The sequence below is a fragment of the Phyllobates terribilis genome, unplaced genomic scaffold (genome assembly GCF_046119375.1).
Source record: "Phyllobates terribilis strain yellow unplaced genomic scaffold, ASM4611937v1 Scaffold_2__4_contigs__length_985480577, whole genome shotgun sequence".
Taxonomy (NCBI): domain Eukaryota; kingdom Metazoa; phylum Chordata; class Amphibia; order Anura; family Dendrobatidae; genus Phyllobates; species Phyllobates terribilis.
In genome coordinates this window covers 778,269,828-778,291,599 of record NW_027362762.1, presented here as the reverse complement: position 1 = coordinate 778,291,599, position 21,772 = coordinate 778,269,828, and the positions used below count along the sequence as shown (strand labels likewise).

General features: G+C 43.1%; 1 pseudogene; it reads right to left on the bottom strand.

Moving 5' to 3' along the window:
• The window catches only part of LOC141252976 (arylsulfatase H-like), a 215,921-nt pseudogene that overhangs the window by 16,995 nt on the left and 177,154 nt on the right, over nt 1-21,772 (bottom strand).

Below are 21,772 nucleotides of genomic sequence, written 5' to 3'. Positions count from 1 at the left end.
CTTCTAGTAGCTTCCGCTCCATGACGGCGGTGCTGGTCCCATGCGTGTGACCGTGCCTTCGGGTTTCTTGGCCAGAGGACCTGGAATCCCCTGCCTGACGGATTCTGCTGCTGGGTAGGAGTTAGTCCCCACAGCCTCGGACTCCGGGTCCGGTAAGAAATCTTCTCAGTCAGGGCGAGCTCTGCAGCTGCCAGCCCCTGACTCCTTGTAACACTGCTCCCACAGAGCTCCTGTTGTTCTTTCCCATAGCTGCTTCTCTTCTCTGTCTCTACTTCTGGCATGGCCCAGGAGCTGGGCCCAGCCGGAGCCACAGCTCCCTGTAAGCCCTCCTGGCTGAACTCTCCCTCTGAACTCTCTAACCCTGCCTCAGCCCCAGGTTTATATAGGGGAAGTTCTTCCCCTCCCAGGACTGGGCAGGAGGTGTGGCATGCACAGGATCCCTGACCAAGAGACCTCCCACCTGCTCTCAGACATAACATTGCTGTTACTGTGGAAACCAGACCCCTGGGGTGCCACATTCCCCCCTAGTGAAATTTAGTACTCCGGGACTAAACATATTTTTAAACATAACAAGGTATAAACAATAATAGTACAATAAGAAAAACATATAAAGATGGTCACGGCGTGTCCGCAACCGGGTGCAGTTTTTGAAGAAAAGCAAGGTGTCCATTTCACCAAAACAGGGAGACGTAACCAGGTAGGGGTCTGTCCTGCCCCGAGTCCTTAACAGTCTTTTAGTCCGTCCTGGGTTACGCTCCAACTATGTACAAAGGATTCCCGGTAAATCCACCAAAGACTCCCATAAATTACTAGAAACACATAATTATTTACAGGATATGGCCGCTCTCAGTCCTCGGCCAGTAGGGATAAGGAATGGCTGCTCACAGTCCTCAGCCTGGTTTAAGATAGGGGCACATGGGGAACAATTCACTAATCCCAACGGGGACCATATTTTAATTAGCAGCAGTCCTTGTACCCTTACGGGTAACTATTTACAGCTCTTTATTCACGCTACTTCCCTTCAGTAGCTATGTCCTCTTTGTGCTCCCTCCTGAGGGTAGTCCTCAGACCCGTCCGGGTCCTCTTGGCTTTCCTCGTATTGGTAGTACTGCAGCTCCTCCTCGGTTAGCTGGGTTAGTATCTCTGCGACAGTCCTCCTCCCAGGTGGCCAGGACTTTACCTCCCTTTGGGCTGCCCCGGTTAATTGGGCCACCAGGATGCTCACTTTTTGCTCCTCTGTGAGGGGGTACACCTGGAAGAGGCTATCCAGCTTTTCTCTAAAGTCATGCAGGGTATGTGACTCCCCTGAGTACTGGGGTAGCCAGGCTGCCCCCGGGTTATAGGGCATGGTGAAAGGCATGACTGCAGCAGCGGTGGCGCTGGCGGGGGTTGAGGCAGTGAAGCTCTCCTCCGTATCCGACATCTTCCTCCCCCCTAGTGGACCGTGGCCTACCTTGCGATGATCCTCTTCCGTAGGCCGTGGCTCCGCAGTGGATTGTCAGGGTTGAGGACCTTCCGTCGCGCTCCTGTGACGTCGGCGTCTGCTGGGCTCCTTCCAGGACCTTACGCAACGTCCGGACGTGAGGCGGGGCTTCAGTTCTCGCGCGCTTTCGGAGTCCACGCCCCTCTTCTTCCCGCGCGGCGTCCTCAAGATGGCGTCCAATGGCGGGAAACCTCCATGTATGGCGGGAAGAAGGCTGAAGATGGCGCCGGATGGCGGGAAAACTCCACCGATGGCGGGAAGGAAGCGGAAGATGGCGCCGGATGGCGGGAATCTTCACCACAGGTAAGTTTGAACAGTCTTTTTCAGGCACGCAGTACCCGGTGGTTGCGGGCACGAGATCCTGCCGACTACGCCAAAAGTTGACGCGCCCCCTGGGCCATGTTCAAGGGATACCCGGAGCCGGATCTGGATAGGGGTAGTAGTCCTTATGGCGGTGACCCGGTCCGTGCCCAGGGTGTCAGACTAAGTGGCGGTAAAATAGCAGTAGATGTTGGACGACTACGCCACCCGTTGAGTACAGCTAAGGAGCTGCTGCTGCAGGGCAGACCGCTGAGGCCGGTGGTAGGATTGTGCAGCGTGATAGTATAACCCCCAACGGGAGGGGTATGGCCTCAGGGCAGCCGACGTGGATGATGGGGGTAGCAGGAACCACTCGGAGACGGTACGGTGTAGTTCAGGGTCTTTACTGGTGACAAAGATAGACCCTCCCGGAGTACTGGCTAGCGATCGGGGCCTGGTCAGTCCGTGAGCAGATGGGATCCCCCTTGGCCAGGCGGAGTTGTAGGCCTCCCAAACTAACTGTACTCTTCTGGCTACCTTGCTAGAGGTGGGTATAAGTAGCCCACGTCCCTGAGTGTACCGTGTGGTGCTCACCCGTATGGCCGGTGACTCGGGGCCTTCTAGTAGCTTCCGCTCCACGACGGCGGTGCTGGTCCCATGCGTGTGACCGTGCCTTCGGGTTTCTTGGCCAGAGGACCTGGAATCCCCTGCCTGACGGATTCTGCTGCTGGGTAGGAGTTAGTCCCCACAGCCTCGGACTCCGGGTCCGGTAAGAAATCTTCTCAGTCAGGGCGAGCTCTGCAGCTGCCAGCCCCTGACTCCTTGTAACACTGCTCCCACAGAGCTCCTGTTGTTCTTTCCCATAGCTGCTTCTCTTCTCTGTCTCTACTTCTGGCATGGCCCAGGAGCTGGGCCCAGCCGGAGCCACAGCTCCCTGTCAGCCCTCCTGGCTGAACTCTCCCTCTGAACTCTCTAACCCTGCCTCAGCCCCAGGTTTATATAGGGGAAGTTCTTCCCCTCCCAGGACTGGGCAGGAGGTGTGGCATGCACAGGATCCCTGACCAAGAGACCTCCCACCTGCTCTCAGACATAACATTGCTGTTACTGTGGAAACCAGACCCCTGGGGTGCCACAGTACCTTTCCAAATCAAGTCCTATCAGTTTAATTAAACACAGCTGGACTCCAATGAAGGAGTAGAACCATCTCAAGGAGGATCACAAGGAAATGGGCAGCATGTGACTTAAATCACATGTGTCTGAATACTTATGACCATGTGATATTTCAGTTTTTCCTTTTTAATAAATTTGCAAATATTTCTACATTTCTGTTTTTTTTTCAGTCAAGTTGCTGTGCAGAGTGTAGTTTAATGAGAAAAAAAATGAATGTTTTAGAATTTACCAAATGGCTGCAATCAACCAAAGAGTGAAAAATTGAATACTTTCCGTACCCACTGTATGTAGTGTCCCCGATTGTCCTGAAACACAGAGAGGCAAATAAGCTATTGATAAACTTTACTTGTTGCATACAAACACAGGTAAAGGAGTAGAACCATCTGAAGGAGGATCAAAAGAAAATGGACTGCATGTGACTTAAATATGAGTGCCTGAGCAGAGGGTCTGAATACTTATGGCCATGTAATATTTCAGTTTTTATTTTTTAATAAATTTGCAAAAATTTCTACATTTATGTTTTTTTCAGTCAAGATGGGGTGCAGAGTGTACTTTAACCCCTTGACACCTGAGGGTGGTTTGCACGTTAATGAACAGGCAAATTTTTACTATTCTGACCACTGTCAATTTATGAGGTAATTACTCTGGAACGCTTCAACATATCCCCCTGATTCTGAGACTGTTTTTTCATGACATACTGTACTTCATGATAGTGGTAAAATTTTTTCGATAACTCTTGCGTTTATTTGTGAAAAAACGGAAATTTGGTGAAAATTTTGAAAATTTAACAATTTTAAAAATTTAAATTTAAATTTTTATACCCTTAAATCAGAGCGATATGTCACACAAAATAGTTAATAAGTAACATTTCCCACATGTCTACTTTACATCAGCACAATTTTTTAACCAAATTATTTTTGATTGGGAGCTATAATGGTTAAAATTTGACCAGCGATTTCTAAATTTTTCAACAAAATTTACATAACCATTTATTTAGGGACCACATTATATTTGAAGTGACTTTGAGGGGCCTTTATGACAGAAAATACCCCAAAGTGACACTATTCTAAAAACTGCAACCCTCAAGTTGCTCAAAACCACATTCAAGAAGTTTATTAACCCTTCAGGTGCTTCACAGGAATTTTTGGAATGTGGAAGAAAAAAATTAACATTTAACTTTTTTTCACAAAAATTGTAATTTAGACCCCATTTTTTTTTTATTTTTGCAGGGATAACCGAAAAAAATAGACCACAAAATTTGTTGTGCAATTTCTCCTGAGCATGCCAATACACCGTATGTGGTGGCAAACCGCACAGCAGGGCTCAGAAGGGAAGGAGCGCCATTTGACTTTTTGAATGTAAAATTTGCTTGCATAATTAGTGGACGCCATGTTGCATTTGGAGAGCCCCTGATGTGCCTAAACAGTGGAAACCCCCCACAAGTGACACCATTTTGGAAACTAGACCCCTCAGGGAACTTATCTAGATGTGTGGTGAACACCTTGAACCCCAGGTGCTTCACAGAAATTTAGAACATTGAGCTGTAAAAATAAAATTTTCACATTTTTGTAACAAAAATGTTTTTCAGCCTCCAATTTTGCATTTTCATAAGGGTAACAGGAGAAATTGCACCATGCAATTTTTTTGTGCAATTCCTCCTGAGCACGCCAATACCCCATATGTGGCGGAAAACCACTGTTTGGGCGCACGCCAGGAGTTGGAAGGGAAGGGGCGCCATTCAACTTTTTGAATGTAAAATTTGCTTTAATATTTAGCGCATGCCATGTTGCTTTTTTAGAGCCCCTGATGCACCTAAACAGTGGAAACCCCCCACAAGTGACCCCATTTTGGAAACTAGTCCCCTCAAGGGGTATAGTGAACATTTTGAACTCAGAATTTGATAACATTAGGTCATCATATTGAATAAGTTGTCATTAGTCTTGAGCGCAAGTGCTCGCTTCTTGAGTTTGCATCGGGTACTCGGGTATGCACCATGCATCACGGGTGCTCAAGTGACATGCTCGAGGCCCCGTCCGCATGTTTCACGGTTATTATACACCCCAAAAAAAACAATATGCAGGGATCGCTCGTGCATGGCACGCAATCCCCGCAAGGTTTTTTTTGGCTGTATAATAGCTGCAAAACATATGGGGAGGAGTCTCGAGCATGTCACTATAGCACCCACAATACTCGGTACATACCCGAGCACCCGATGCAAACTCAAGTAGCGAGCACTTGCGCTCAACATTAGTGGCCATATCGTCGTCTTTTTTTTTCTATACTCTTGAAAAAATCCCAATCCTAACCCTAGCACAACCCTAACCCTACCCTAACACAACCCTAACCCTAGAGTTTATTTTTTATGCCGTTCCTCGTGCGGTATAAGTGATTAGACTGATTTATTCTTCGGGTCGGTGTGATTACAGAGATACTAGATTCATATCAGGTTTTAATTATTGACAGCTGTCACACACTAAAAGACGCTTTTTTTTGCAAAGACTAGTGTTTGCATCACCACATTTTGAAAGCTATAATTTTTCTGTATTTTGGCCGACAGAGTCATGTGATGGCTTGTTTTTTGCAGGACAAGTTAACATTTTTATTGGTACCATTTTTGGGCACGTGATATTTTTTGATCGCTTTCTATGCCGGTGTTTGGGAGGGAGAATAAACAAAAACCAAGAATTCCGTAATTGTTTTTTTTTTATAAAATTGATAAGACAGCGTTATTCTTTGGGTCAATATGATTACAGGGGTACTACAATTATATTTTTTTTTTATGTTTTGGTGCTTTTACACAATAAAAACTAATTTTATAGAAAAAATATTTTTTTTGTATCGCTTTATTCTGAGAGCTATAACTTTTTTTATTTTTCCTCCGATGGAGCTGCATGGCAGCTTGTTTTTTGCAGGACAAGATGACGCTTTCAGCGGTACCATTTTTATTTGCATTCATCTTTTTGATCGCGTTTTATTGCATTCTTTGTTTGGCGGAATGATGATAAAGCATGGTTTTTTGCTTTTTTTTTTTACCGTGTTCACTAAAGGGGTTAACTAGTGTGACAGTTTTATATGACAGGTCGCTCCGGATGCGGCGATACCATATATGGGTACTTTTATTGTTTTTTTTCCACAATAATATTTATTTATGGGTACAATATATTTTTAATTTTTTGGATTACTTTTTTCATTTTTTTTTTATTTTTGCAATTTTTTTTAATTTTGTTTTCACATTCTGATTCTTTTTTTACTTTTACACCTTGTCCCACTATGGGACTTTCACATTTTATTTTCAGATCGCCTGTATAGCACAGAGAGCAGCAGCAGCTACCTGTGCTATACAGGCTGTCACTGATACAGAGGGAGAAGATACTTTGGTCATGCACTGCGCATGACCAAAGTATCTTCCTGATGGCTGGTGACCTGGATGTTGTCATGATGACATCGGGTCGTCATGGCAACATCCGGGAGCCGCGGCAGACAGTGTTGGACGCCAGCAGGAGAGGTGAGTATCGGCGATCACCTCCCCTTGCCCCCGCAATGCTGCGATCGACTTCGATCGCAGCATTGAGGGGGTTAATGTGCACCACTCCCTGCACATAGTACCGGGTGTCAGCTGTGAAAATCAGCTGACACCCAGCGGCGATCGGCCCGCACCGCTTGTGTGTGGGCGCGATCGTCATATGATCTAATAGTACGTCATTGGTCCAATTGGCCCAGGTCACCATGACGTACTATTAGGTCACACGTCAGAAAGGGGTTAATGAAAAAAAAATGAACTTTTTAGAATTTACCAAATGGCTGCAATGAAACAAAGAGTGAAAAATTTAAAGGAGTCTGAATACTTTTTGTACCCACTGTCTAAGGGTTGCAGAGTACATACAGTGTTGTGTTTGCAGAGGGCGTAATCAGAATCTGTCCCTCACTCCAGCAGCATCCTATCCCTACACTAACGAGAGTATGATGGCGGCGGAACTCTGGCATTTATATAGGCCAGGTCACGTGCTATGCCGGCCAATCACAGGCATGCCAATACTTGCCAATACCAGGCATATGTCCTCCTTGTCAGATTCCCAGTCTGGGCCTGTCGCATACCAATTGTTTTGTTCTATGTTTAAATTATGCAAATCATTTTTCTGTACTTACTACTGTTGTGCTGCCATCGAACCGCGTGCAAGTACTCGTCACAGTAGTGAAACATAAATTCATGGTCAGAGTTGGGTACCAATCCTTGTAGAAGAGGCATCAAATCTTTACCATCAATTATTCTGAAAGCATAGAAATGTGTTTGTTATTCCATGATTCCATGTAATATAAGCTCATGGTAGACACTGTAAATCTGACTTGGTTAAGTAGTTTGACCAAATCCACACTCTTATTTTGCGCTGCAGCCACAGCTGTGGCTGTAAATACAATGCTCTCCAGCTGGTTCAGTATACCTCTATATACATCCTAGGGGATACATAACGACCCTCGTATATGATTCCCCTCGCTGCCTCACATATGGGAAACTGTAAAAAGTCTTGTAGATGACTAATAGCTGTTCAGTTAAAAATGGGTTATATAAGGATGACAAGTAAGAACAAAAATCATCCAATTTTTCTGGCTGAAAATTGGACCAATTTTTTTATACTGTCGTGTGACAATAGCCTTACAGAGATACATCCTGGCTCTGTATGACAGGCAGTGTGAGTACAGGGAGAGCTGCACTTCAGATAAAAAGGTTAGATAAAAATCTTTCTGATGAACACTGCCCCTCAAAATTATCCCCCTGACAATAATGCAGGGAAGGAAATTGCACCTTGTCACCTCTTATCCCTTGGTTGACTCATCTTTTCTCTGATTTTCTTACATTATGCTTCTCCAGCCTCACTGACACATAAATCAAAGATAAGCAACATACGGATCTGGCACTGTTGTGTTGCAAAATGGTTCCTAGGACACTTTAGAGAAATGGCAGTACAACTGACTCCGCCACCAAATGTAATGTAATAGAGGACACCACCTAATAACCGGGATCAGCCTGTAGCATATAGTATATAAGCCATAAATCAAAAACTATGGATATTATGAATACAGGGATCACCAAAAATAGAAAATATTTTTTTATTGAACCATGCGGCAAACAATTAAAAAAAAATTAAAAAGTAAAAGATGACAAGAGGGTAACAATCTTAACCCACAATAAGGCTAAATAACCCATGCATCTACACTACCAACCAAGAGGAATCTAAAGAGTTAACCACAGTAGAATAATATGACGCTATGAGGAAATTTGCATATGTTGTCAACAGTTTGCGCTTAGAAATATATTTAACGGACCATATAGAATCACAATATCAACATAAAGGACAGGATAGAGTCATAATGTAAACATGTGAAGCATGATAAAATCAGACATGAATTGTCAGAAATATGCTATCACTATAGATTGTGCATAATTTTAGTGTTGACAACAGAAAAAATATAAATAAGTAGTCCACCACAACTAGTCAAAATCAGAATATTAAATGAGTTTAAGATGCAAAATGCCTATTTACTCCAAAGATGGAGCAATAAGGAAGCTATAACATATGTTATAAGCAAAAGGCACATACCAAGAGAAGACCATCAAATCTGTTGGAAATCATTGCAAGACACATAATAGTGTCCAGGATCAAAGATCAAAAACCTTTAGATGCAAGATCCTCATTCAGACCCCTGAGGAAGCCACAGGTTGTGTGACGACATTCATTGGGCACCTTTGCCCTGCTACTCTCCTCCAACCACCTACTGAATGAAGATCTTGTCAGATATCAGAGTACGTGAAAAACTGACATCTGAATGATCCCTAATAGAGCACAAAACTATCCTATAAAGACCATCTAAAGTAAACTATTTTTTATTAAATGATTGTATAACTTTGTTTAGACAGTCTTATTTTCATCACTTGATTATCAGATCAGTTCTTTAAACTTTTTACAAAGTGTAAAGCAAAGTCCATATGTATAAAATAAACCTTTTCTTATAAATTTAGTATTTTACCATTTTAGTGAAGTTTTTGATCTTGGAATTCCATTCTAAAATTAAATGGTCCTTAGTACTAATCTAAGCATTATGCCAATCTCACATTTAGTTAGAAGCACTTGGAGAGCTTTGTCAAAATGTCATCCCATAAACTCAATGGTAGTATAATACAGACACTGTACCCTTGTCCTAGTGACACGCAAGATGTGTAAAAATAATAATTACTATTTTTCTACCTGTCTTGTGGTGGCGTGCCTCCTCCAAGCTTCACTACTGTACTGTATATATCCATGAGACTTGTTGCTTTATCAATTACAGTATTTGCAGGAAGAACACCCGGCCAATGTAGGATTCCTGGCACTCGTATCCCACCTTCCAGTCCTCCCATGCCCTTTCCACCTATGGGTGTAGACCAGGGAACAATTTATGCATGGTTATATAGAAAATGGATAAGTGGTGTGTAAGTAAAAAATACTTCATTGTGATGAAAAAAACATACAGGAAGGTGCCCGCTATTTTGGACAAAGGACTACACAGTATTACCAGACAGAGCATAGAAAAATTCTAAGTAATTTATAAATAATCAGTACTATTTATAGTGGGAAGGGAATCCCATACCAGAGATCAAAAGAACATCTCATTTATGGTACCGGGACAGAAGGACATATTTGTTTCTTACATGCCTTTTCAATGTTCCTTCAGTCAATTTCCAAGTCACTTTTTGCTAACAATGTAGTTCATCAAGAGTGTGGAGTATAGGACAAGTACTCCAACCTAGTAGTAACAAGAATGGGACAAGGTCCTGAGAATAGGTGCATTGGCTTCTTGTACATGCTTAATCAATCACAGTGTTGCTAATAGGTGGATTGGACATTCACAGAAGGCTGGAATATTGTCAAGACTATCTGATTCTCTCAAAAAGTACACAGTACAAGGCTCTAGTACACATTCACACACATTATTTGTATGTACAGTAAATAAGTAAAACAAGGCGCAAGGGTAATGGCAGTGATGCACGACTCTGCCATTGGTCCCGCAACATGAAGTGTGCGGACGTTACCATCTTGCTATGGAGGAACAAAAGTAAAAGAAAATGTAGTTCGTGATGCCAGGGTGCACTATATTAACTTCTGTTTCCTGGTAGTGTGATGGTACAGTGGGTACGTAAAGTATTCAGACTTCTTTAAATTTGTCACTCTTTGTTTCATTGCAGCCATTTGGTAAATTCTAAAAAGTTAATTTTTTTTGTCATTGAAGTACACTCTGCACCCCATCTTGACTGAAAAAAACAGAAATGTAGACATTTTTGCAAATTTATTAGAAAAGAAAAACTGAAATATCACATGGTCATAAGTATTCAGATCCTTTGCTCAGTATTGAGTAGTAGCACCCTTGTGAGCTAGTACAGCCATGAGTCTTCTTGGGAATGATGCAACAAGTTTTTCACACCTGGATTTGGGGATCCTCTCCAGTTCCGTCAGGTTGGATGGTGAACGTTGGTGGACAGCCATTTTCATGTCTCTCCAGAGATGCTCAATTGGGTTTAGGTCAGGGCTCTGGCTGGGCCAGTCAAGAATGGTCACAGAGTTGTTCTGAAGCCACTTCTTTGTTATTTTAGCTGTGTGCTTAGGGTCATTGTCTTGCTGGAAGGTGAACCTTCGGCCAAGTCTTAGGTCAATAGCACTCTGGAAGAGGTTTTCATCCAGGATATCTCTGTACTTGGCCGCATTCATGTTTCCTTCAATTGCAACCAGTCGTCCTGTCCCTGGAGCTGAAAAACACCCCCATAGCATGATGCTCCCACCACCATGTTTCACTGTTTGGATTGTATTGGGCAGGTGATGAGCAGTGCCTGGTTTTCTCCACACATACCGCTTAGAATTATCACCAAAAAGTTCTATCTTCACCTCATCAGACCAGAGAATCTTATCTCTCATAGACTGGGAGTCCTTCATGTGCTTTTGAGAAAACTTTATGTGGGCTTTCATATGTCTTGCACTGAGGAGAGGCTTCTGTCGGGCCACTCTGCCATAAAGGCCCGACTAGTGGAGGGCTGCAGTGATAGTTGACTTTGTGGAATTTTCTCCCATCTCCCTACTGCATCTCTGAAGCTCAGCCACAGTGATCTCGGGGTTCTTCTTTACCTCTCTCACTAAGGCTCTTCTCCCACGATTGCTCAGTTTGGCTGGACGGCCAGGTCTAGGAAGACTTCTGGTGGTCCCAAACTTCTTCCATTTAAGGATTATGGAGGCCACTGTGCTCTTAGGAACCTTGAGTAATGCAGAAATTCTTTTGTAACCTTGGCCAGATCTGTGCCTTGCCACAATTCTGTCTCTGAGCTACTTGGGAAGTTCCTTTGAGCTCATGATTCTCATTTGGTCTGACATGCACTGTGAGGTCTTATATAGACAGGTGTGTGCCTTTCCAAATCAAGTCCTATCAGTTTAATTAAACACAGCTGGACTCCAATGAAGGAGTAGAACCATCTCAAGGAAGATCACAAGGAAATGGGCAGCATGTGACTTAAATATGAGTGTCTGAGCAAAGGGTCTGAATACTTATGACCATGTGATATTTCAGTTTTTCCTTTTTAATAAATTTGCAAAAATTTCTACATTTCTGTTTTTTTTTCAGTCAAGATGGGGTGCAGAGTGTACTTTAATGAGAAAAAAAATGAACTTTTTAGAATTTACCAAATGGCTGCAATGAAACAAAGAGTGAAAAATTGAATACTTTCTGTACCCACTGTATGTAGTGTCCCCGATTGTCCTGAAACACAGAGAGGCAAATAAGCTATTGATAAACTTTACTTGTTGCATACAAACACAGATAAATCCAGACAAACGATGATTCAGCATAGTTTCAATTACAATGCAGCAAGCACAGTTACTTTCCAGCATAGTAATGCAGATGCATCAATGGTGCTGAGTGATTCCTGATTAATATCTTCTGCTTATAGATTACTTTATCTAATGTGACGCTAGTCACTACTCATGGACAAGCTTCGATGCTGGGTAGTCAAGAAGTCCGAGGTCAAAAGCTAGGAGGGTACGTCATAGAAAGAAGGGTGAGACAAAGGTGTAGTCAGGTCACAGTCCAGGGTCAGAATTCCGAGATGGTAGCGGATCACAACAAAAGGGCTAGGCAAACGCAAGGTCAAAGATAAATCCAAGGTAAAGCAACAAAGATCAGAATACAAGACAAGGAGCACAGAGCAGACACACACATCTTAAGCAAAGCTACAATTTGCAGCAATCTAACGCAGAGAGCTGATTAAATAGCCAGGTAATTATTCTGAACAGTAAACACATGAATGGCACTCTCTTGTCTTGATTGGACGGCTAAACTGTCACTCAAGACACTGATATCTGATTAAAACTATATTACTGAAAGATACAATATATCATTTGGCATTGTGTAATAAAAACATATGACTAAATGAGAATTTTAGCATTCACAACATACAACGTACATAAAAAGATGTTCATTAAGGTTGCATTTCTTACCTCTATAAATGCCATTACTGCCTTTTAGGTGAGGACTTCCCTCCATTCCTTCCAAATATCCACCATGGTCGGAAGCAAAGTAAGTTAATGTGTTGTTCATTAAACCTTCTTGATCAATGGACTCAAGGATTTGCCCTTTGTGGATGAAAACAATGAAAGATTAAATTTTTTGCCTTGTCTTATTATACCCATTTACTGTATACTTTATGGTATAAAGCCACAAGAAGGAAAATTAAAATAAAATACATACATTTATGAACAGTAAAATCTCTCCAAAAGACCAACCTTCTATCAACACCAGATTTCGTCTGTCATATTTCCATTTTCACTGCACATTATGCATATGTAAGAGGGTGGACAATGAGTCCGGTTCCCCTCAAGAAGACGTTGTGGCAAGTGTGCTAAAATTGTTATGTAGTGTGGTTAAAGTTTATACATATTATAAAAAGTATTTTATCCTTATGGCCGGTCTGTGTGTCAGGTTCCTGCAGGATTAAACTGCAAGGTCGTCCCTAGGGAGTGGGGGAGGACAGCCCTATAGGGGAATCAGTGGGAAGGTTTTAGGGATATAGGAAGTGTCTAGTTAGTGTTGAGTAGGCTGTGTGTTGGAGAGGAGGTTAAGGGGAGAAGATGGGTTAATTGGTTGTGGAACTACAAGGCTCAGCATGAAAAGAAGCTAATTACAAATGCGGCAGGACATCATAGGCAATTGGGGACCCCTGCAAGAAAGGAAAGCTTATAAGTCTGCAAAACGTACTGTCCAGCGAAAAAGGGGTACCTTCTGAAAAGGTAGCGCCCTGCTGTGAGTACTAAACAGGGAGCTTTGTCTCATCGAGTGGCTCCTGGGACTCAGGGTATTGGGATCATAGCGCTATATGTGGACCCATATGACCCTAGCACCTAAGAAAATGCAAGCAATTACAATTTCTCCCCATGCTCCCTGCGGTACCTGTTGCCGGGAACAAAATGCAATCTGTACTCTGGGAACGGAGCTGGTGTATTATGTGGAAGATGGAGAAGGAGAATGTTATCCCCTCTTCACCAATTTGGCCATGTATAAAATGGACATTGCTTTTAAGGACTGGTCTGGCTTATTGATCAAAAAGGTAAAAGGGAGTGGGATTTCACTATGTGTATTAGAAATGAAGATGAAAGCAGCAGATCCAGGCACAATGTCGCACACACCCACCAACAACACTCAATTTACTGTAACTGGTCGTCCCAGCGTGGAGGGGGTTGCCCACTCACACGACTACCGTCTCGGGCTAGTTTACACACACAAGCCTATTTCTTTGAAAAGACATTCCACCAGAGCAGCACATTTTAATGCAGTTTTGACTGGTTGTCTAAGGCTGTGTGCCCACGTAGCGTTTTACAAGCGTTTATGCTGCGGAATTTCCGTAGCATAAACGCTTCGGAAACGCTTGGTAATCCGCCCCCCATGGTCCCCAATGACAAGCCGCACTTTCAATGCCCATGTTGCGGATTTTTCCGCACCATTTATGCTGCGCTCAAAAATCCGCAGCATGTTCATTAATTTTGCGGACACGCAGAGTAATCGCCGCCATTGACTTGCATTGGACCATGTGACATCCGCATCACTGCATTTGCACATGCGGATATCACACGGTTCAATATGCGGATGGTACCCAAGTCTGGAGGAGAGAAGACTCTCATCCAGACCTGGGTACCATAGAAACAGTAAAAAAAAAAAGTAAAATAAAAAATAAAGTTTATACTCACCTTCCGATGTCTTCCCGGTGTTTTGTCTGCTCCGTCCGGTGTCTTGCAATGTTCGCGTTGATGTGCAGGACCTGCCATGACGTCACTGAGTCATGTGACCCATCACATGGCTCAATGACGTCACCGCAGGTCCTTCACACCCCCGCAAGCAGTGCAAGACACCGGACGGAGCAGACAAAGACCGGGAAGACATAGGAAGGTGAGTATAAACTTTATTTTTTTAATTTTTCACCATTCTTATTCTTTTTTTTAACTAACTTGGTCACAATACTATAAATACATGCCGGTTGCATGGATTTATATAGTGTGAACAAGTTGTCAAGCACTTTTCCAAGTGATGCTAAAATCGCTTGGAAAAGCGCTTGATAACCCGCATGCAGAAATGCATGCAAAGACGCTTCACAAACACTTCTACCTGGCGGGAAAACCGCATTTAAAATCCGCATGCGTTTTTCCTGCCAGGGAGAAGCATAAAAAATATGCCTCATTTCCGCAACGTGGGCACATAGCCTAAAAGAGGTTTCAATATATATAATAATACACATGACAGTGCTCAGGGCTGTCCTATTTTCAACGTCATAGATTTTTTTTACCATCAATATATTTACACGGTAAAATGCAAAGTGTTTTCCATGGTGTCTAATATAAGTATTACAAGTTAAGACTGGGTTCATATTGCTTTTGTCCGCCCATTCAGGACTCTGTCAGGGGCTTCTGATTGAATACTCGAAAAATGGAATTCAGTCTTGCACTTAAGGAGCTTTTGACTTCAATGAGTCAAATTGAGTCCAAAATATGAAACTTTGGACTCAGTTTGACCTCTGTTCTGGTAGTAAGAAATGAGGCAGCACTCTCTTTAAAATAGATTGGACACAATGGCAGTAATACAAGAAGTCCACAAAAGAAAAATTGCCACAAAGTAGAAAAAAATAGACAGCAGCCACTCCAGATAGAGTTATAATAGGGTCAAGACATAGTGTTATGTATGTCAGGAAATAAAGTCTTTTTATATTTTTTCCCCACCCAGGTGGATAAGGTCTCATTTTTTCCTTCATTTTGGTGGTGTCTGCCTTTTAAGTTGAATGAAATAGCATAGTATAATGAAATATTGTCTTTCCAAAAAAAGGACAAATTTTAGTTAACCCTATAATAAACTGGCATCTCCTATGTTAGGTCTCCGCCTATGATGTGGGCTCAGTAATTGAAACCCTGGCTGTGTTACACAGACAGCATCTAACTCTAACAGCAGCAAATATAGCAGTTAATGCCTTAAATGCAGGCGTCAGTCTTTTACAGGGGCATTTAAAGTGCACAGTCCGGGGAGTACTCAGTTTAATATGCCGATCAGTCCATTTTTGACACAATTTCAGGGTTACCAAGGCAATACCCTCATATCTACCAAGACGGTGCTACTGTGAAGATTAGCCTGCAGTTGGCCTTGGTAGGAGACCATTATTCTTACTATATACTGCAATACTATAGTATTGTATTACATACAGTTAGGTCCATATATATTTGGACAGAGACAACATTTTTCTAATTTTAGTTTTAGACATTACCACAATGAATTTTAAACAAAAGAATTCAGATGCAGTTGAAGTTCAGACTTTCAGCTTTCATTTGAGGGTATCCACATTAAAATTGGATGAAGGGATTAGGAGTTTCTGTTATGATCTGCTACAAGCACTAAGGAAAGACAGGAGATCTGTCCCTACAATAGAATTAAACTGGATCCCTACGATGTAACAGGGAACCTGATCCTGCGATCAGACACGCCAAAGTCCTCAGCTAGTCCGTACGAAGACCTACAGATGCAAGGGAGGGATCACTACAAGATCTAGGGACTGGGATAAAGTTGGACACCTCCTAGCAGAAATTGTAGCAGTAAAAGACAAACACACAACATAGAACATAGAGGTCAGAAGACCTAGCAAAACTAACAGAGAAAGGTAACAGAGCACCAAGCTAGCTCAAGAGTAGTAATACAATGAAGTCCAGCAAGGCCAGGAGGGCGGAGCAGGATTAAATAGGCAAAAAAGGTCATGTGACCAGCAAACTAGAAAAAAACCAACAGGAGAGTTCTAACAGTACCCCCTCTTCTAAGAGGATCCTCCGGATCCCCTAGGCCCGGGCTTATCAGGAAACCTCCTGTGAAACGCTCTGACAAGTCTGGAAGCAGAAACATCATCCGCCCTCACCCATGAGTTATCCTCGGGTCCGAAACCCTTCCAAGCGACGAGATACTGCAAACTCCCTCTATATCGTCTAGAATTTAGGATGCGGGAAATTTCATATTCCCCGTCCTCCACCACCGAAGGAACAGTGGCAGAGGCGTCACCAACCGACACATCAGCTCTTTTCAACAGAGAAACATGAAACACCGGATTAATCTTCCAGGAGGTAGGAACCTCCAACCTAACAGCAGATTGGTTAACTATCTGAAGCACCTTAAAGGGCCCTACAAACTTGGGACCCAATTTTTTAGAAGGAATCCTCAATCGCAGATTCTTAGAGGACAACCAAACCATGTCACCAATAGCAAACAAAACCTCTTGCCGTTTCCTATCAAAGTACCTCTTAGATTTTTTGTTAGCCTCCTGAAGATTATCACGCACATCCGTCCAAACTCTCTCCAAATCACCGGAAAAACTCTCCTCCTCAGGCACTGCCGATACCAATATGGAGAATGACCCAAAAGACGGATGTCTCCCAGAACAACAAAAAAAAGGCGAACACCCAGCAGAAGAGGATGTATGGTTGTTAAGAGCAAATTCAGCAAGTGGCAGAAACTCAGACCACCCCTCTTGATTGTCTGCCACAAAGCAACGCAAGAACTGCTCAACATCCTGGTTCTTTCTTTCTGTCTGGCCATTAGACTCAGGATGATATCCGGATGAAAACGACAAATGAACTCCCAACCTGTCACAAAAGGCACGCCAAAAACGAGCCATGAACTGAGGTCCCCTATCAGAACCAATGTCAGTAGGAACGCCATGGAGTCTGACAATTTCCTTGACAAAGGCCTTAGCGAGTGTCTTAGCGCAGGGCAGTTTGATCAAGGGAACCAAGTGACACATCTTGCTAAAACGGTCCACGACCACCCAGATGACCGTGAAACCTTCAGAGGGGGGAAGGTCAGTAATAAAGTCCATAGCCAGATGTGTCCAAGATGCACTAGGAACCTCCAGAGGGCAAAGCAACCCCGCAGCAGGAGCATGTGAAGACTTAGATCTAGCACACACAGTACATTGAAGCACCCACTTAATGACTTCCTTCTGCCATCCAGGCCACCAAAAACTGCGACCCTCAAGTCTCTTGGTCTCAGAAATTCCTGGATGACCTGCCAACCGAGACTCATGACACTCAACAAACAAATCTCTCCTAAAGGTCCTAGGCACAAACAACCTCCCATGGGGAGTGTTAGATGGGGCATTCTCCTGAGCTTTAAGAATCTCATCCTCCAAAACGGAGTCCAATGCAGCAATCACAACACCTTCTTGTAAAATGCTCTCCTCCTCCTCCTCAGCACCGACCATGGGAGAAAAGCTGCGAGACAAAGCAGCAGCTTTAACATTCTTGGTACCCGGGATGTAAGTAACGGAAAAATTAAACCGCGAGAAAAAAAGTGCCCACCTAGCCTGACGGGCATTCAAGCGCTTGGCAGCATCATGATAGATCAGATTTTTATGATCAGTGAAAGCCTGAATGGAAAATTCAGCACCTTCCAAGAGATGACGCCAGTGTTCGAATGCGAGTTTAATAGCCAGCAATTCCCGATTACCAATATCGTAATTAAGTTCAGTCTCAGAAAATTTTTTTGAAAAAAAGGCACAGGGATGTACTCCATCCTTGCTTTGCTGAGACAACACCGCACCGAACCCCACAGAAGAAGCATCAACCTCAACCAAAAACGGCTTAGTCACATCAGGCTGCATAAGGATGGGAGCAGAGGTGAACCTCTCCTTTAGAAACACAAAAGCTTCAATGGCCTCAGAAGTCCACTGAATCGCATTAGCACCTTTCCTGGTGAGATCGGTCAGCGGTTTGACAATAATAGAAATTTTTTTTATGAATTTTCTGTAATAATTGGCGAAACCCAAAAACCTCTGTATCGATTTCAAACCAATAGGCCTAGGTCATTCCTGCACAGCTTGAACTTTAACCGGGTCCATCTCAAAACCTTCACTGGAGATAATGTAACCCAAAAAACTAATTCTCTGTACAGCGAACTCACATTTCTCTAGCTTAGCAAAAAGCGAATTGTCCATTAATAACTGTAAAACCTCACTTACGCTCCGCCAATGAGACTCCAGATCAGGCGAATAAATCAGAATGTCATCCAAATACACAACCACATTTTTGCAGATCAAAGGTCTAAGGATGTCATTAATAAGATTCTGAAAAAATGCTGGAGCATTGGTAAGACCAAAAGGCATAACCAGATTCTCAAAATGACCCACAGGAGTGTTAAAAGCAGTCTTCCATTCATCACCCTCCTTCATGCGCAACAAATTGTATGCCCCCCATCTTTTTTTTTACAAAAAAAAATCCAACAGCCACAGGAAACTTGGAAGGCCTAATGTGACCGGCGGCCAAGCTTGTCTGTATGTATTTCTCCAAAGCCTTTCTCTCAGGAATAGTAAGATTAAATAAACGACTTTTAGGAAGAGTCGCTCCAGGGACAAATTCAATGGTACAATCATAGTCTCTATGGGGAGGCAAAATTTGTGACTCCTCCTCAGAAAAAACTCTCCAAAAATCCTGAATAGGTACAGGTAATTCCCCTTTATCCACCGCAGCAATACGTCCATTACAACACTTGTCATAACATTTAGGGCTCCACGACTTAATTTCATTGGTAGACCAATCCAGTACAGGATTGTGCTATTTTAACCAGGGCAACCCCAAAATTACTGGAGAAGGCAAATTATGTAATACTACCAAATCCAAATTCTCTTGATGAATACCATTAATAGTGAGGGGAAATTCACAGACCTTGTGAGTAACACTCTTCAAGGGAGAGCCATCAACAGACACCACAGCAATAGGGGATGACAAAGGTTTAGGTTTTAATTTAAGTTTTTCCAAGAATCCCCCATCAATCACATTCAGAGTAGAACCACAATCCACAAATACCCGAAATTCAATTAATTCTTCCTGAGCAGCGGTAGTAGCAGATAGGAATACTCCCTTAATATTTAAACAGGCTATACGTGCATGACTGACCATTTTTTTTTCTTTGTTCATGCGAAGCACACAGTTCTTATTGAAATGACCAGAATTTCCGCAATAGAAGCACAAACCTCCGGAAAGCCTGCGGTCTTTTTCCTGAGAGCGGGGTGCCATCGCCCCAATCTCCATCGGCTCTCCATTGTCAGCACAGACCCTCTCAAGATTCGGAGCTGACATGGCAGAGGATTTACTCTCATAATCCCTTGCACGCAGTCTCCTGTCCATCCGTATAGCTAATTGCATTGCCTCCTGCAAGTTTCCAGGTGTGGGATAAGCAATCAGCAAATCCTTAACCCTTTCACCTAGCCCTGCAAGAAAGAAACTTTTCAAAGCTGAATTGTTCCACCTCACCTGGGCAGACCACCGACGGAAGTGAGAACAATATTTTTCCACATTACCTGATCCCTGCCTCAGATGTCTCAATTCAGACTCAGCTGATGAGACACGATCAGGATCATCTTACAACAAACCCAAAGCAGAAAAAAAACTATCCACTGATCTAAAGCATGGATCACTAGGCTGGAGAGAAAAGGCCCATCCCTGAGGATCTTTGCGCAAAAGTGACATTATGAACCCTATGCGCTGTGATTCATCACCAGAGGATCTGGGTCTTAAACGAAAATACAATAAACAAGCATTTTTAAATAGATCAGGCAGACGTACCTTTGGCTCCACAAAATGTGCTCCAGAACAGCTACTCACGTGTTGTTGGAGCTCGGCCACCTCCAGAGAGAGTCCCTGCAAGCGTTGAGCCAAATCTTGAACCGAGACCATGATGGAAACTGGAGGTCTTTCCTTAGAGAAATTTTTTTTTTAGGCTGGACTTACTGTTTTGATCTGCTACAAGCACTAAGGAAAGACAAGAGATCTTTCCCTACAATAGAACTAAACTGGATCCCTACGATGTAACGGGAAACCTGATCCTGCGATCAGACCCGCCAAAGTCCTCAGCTAGTCCGTACGAAGACCTACAGATGCAAGGGAGGGATCCCTACAAGATCTAGGGACTGGGATAAAGTTGGACACCTCCTAGTAGAAATTGTAGCAGTAAAAGACAAACACACAACATAGAACATAGAGGTCAGAAGACCTAGCAAAACTAACAGAGAAAGGTAACAGAGCACCAAGAGTAGTAATACAATGAAGTCCAGCAAGGCCAGGAGGGCGGAGCCAGATTAAATAGGCAAAAAAGGTCATGTGACCAGCAAACTAGAAAAAAAACAACAGGAGAGTTCTAACAGTTTCAGCTCCTTAACATGTGCCACCCTGTTTTTAAAGGGACCAAAAGTAATTGGACAGATTAAATAATTGTAAATAAAATGTTCATTTCTAGTACTTGGTTGAAAACCCTTTGTTGGCAATGACTGCCTGAAGTCTTGAACTCATGAACATCACCAGACGCTGTGTTTCCTCCTTTTTGATGCTCTGCCAGGCCTTCACTGCGGTGGTTTTCAGTTGCTGTTTGTTTGTGGGACTTTCTGTCTGAAGTTTAGTCTTTAACAAGTGAAATGCATGCTCAATTGGGTTGAGATCATGTGACTGACTTGGCCATTCAAGAATATTCCACTTCTTTGCTTTAATAAACTCCTGGGTTGCTTTGGCTTTATGTTTTGGGTCATTGTCCATCTGTAGTATGAAACGACGACCAATCAGTTTGGCTGCATTTGGCTGGATCTGAGCACACAGTATGGCTCTGAATACATCGGAATTCATTCGGCTGCTTCTGTCCTGTGTCACATCATCAATAAACACTAGTGACCCAGTGCCACTGACAGCCATGCATGCCCAAGCCATCACACTGCCTCCGCCGTGTTTTACAGATGATGTGGTATGCTTTGGATCATAAGCTGTACCACGCCTTCACCATACTTTTCTCTTTCCATCATTCTGGTAGAGGTTGATCTTGGTTTCATCTGTCCAAAGAATGTTCTTCCAGAACTGTGCTGGCTTCTTTAGTTGTTTATTAGCAAAGTCCAGTCTAGTCTTTTTATTCTTGATGCTTATGAGTGGCTTGCACCGTGCAGTGAACCCTCTGTATTTACTTTCATGCAGTCTTCTCTTTATGGTAGATTTGGATATTGATACGCCTACCTCCTGGAGAGTGTTGTTCACTTGGTTGGCTGTTGTGAAGGGGTTTCTCTTCACCATGGAGATTATTCTGCGATCATCCACCACTGTTGTCTTCCGTGGGCGCCCAGGTATTTTTGCATTGATGAGTTCACCAGTGCTTTCTTTCTTTCTCAGGATGTACCAAACTGTAGATTTTGCCACTCCTAATATTGTAGCAATTTCTCGGATGTTTTTTTTTCTGTTTTTGCAGCTTAAGGATGGC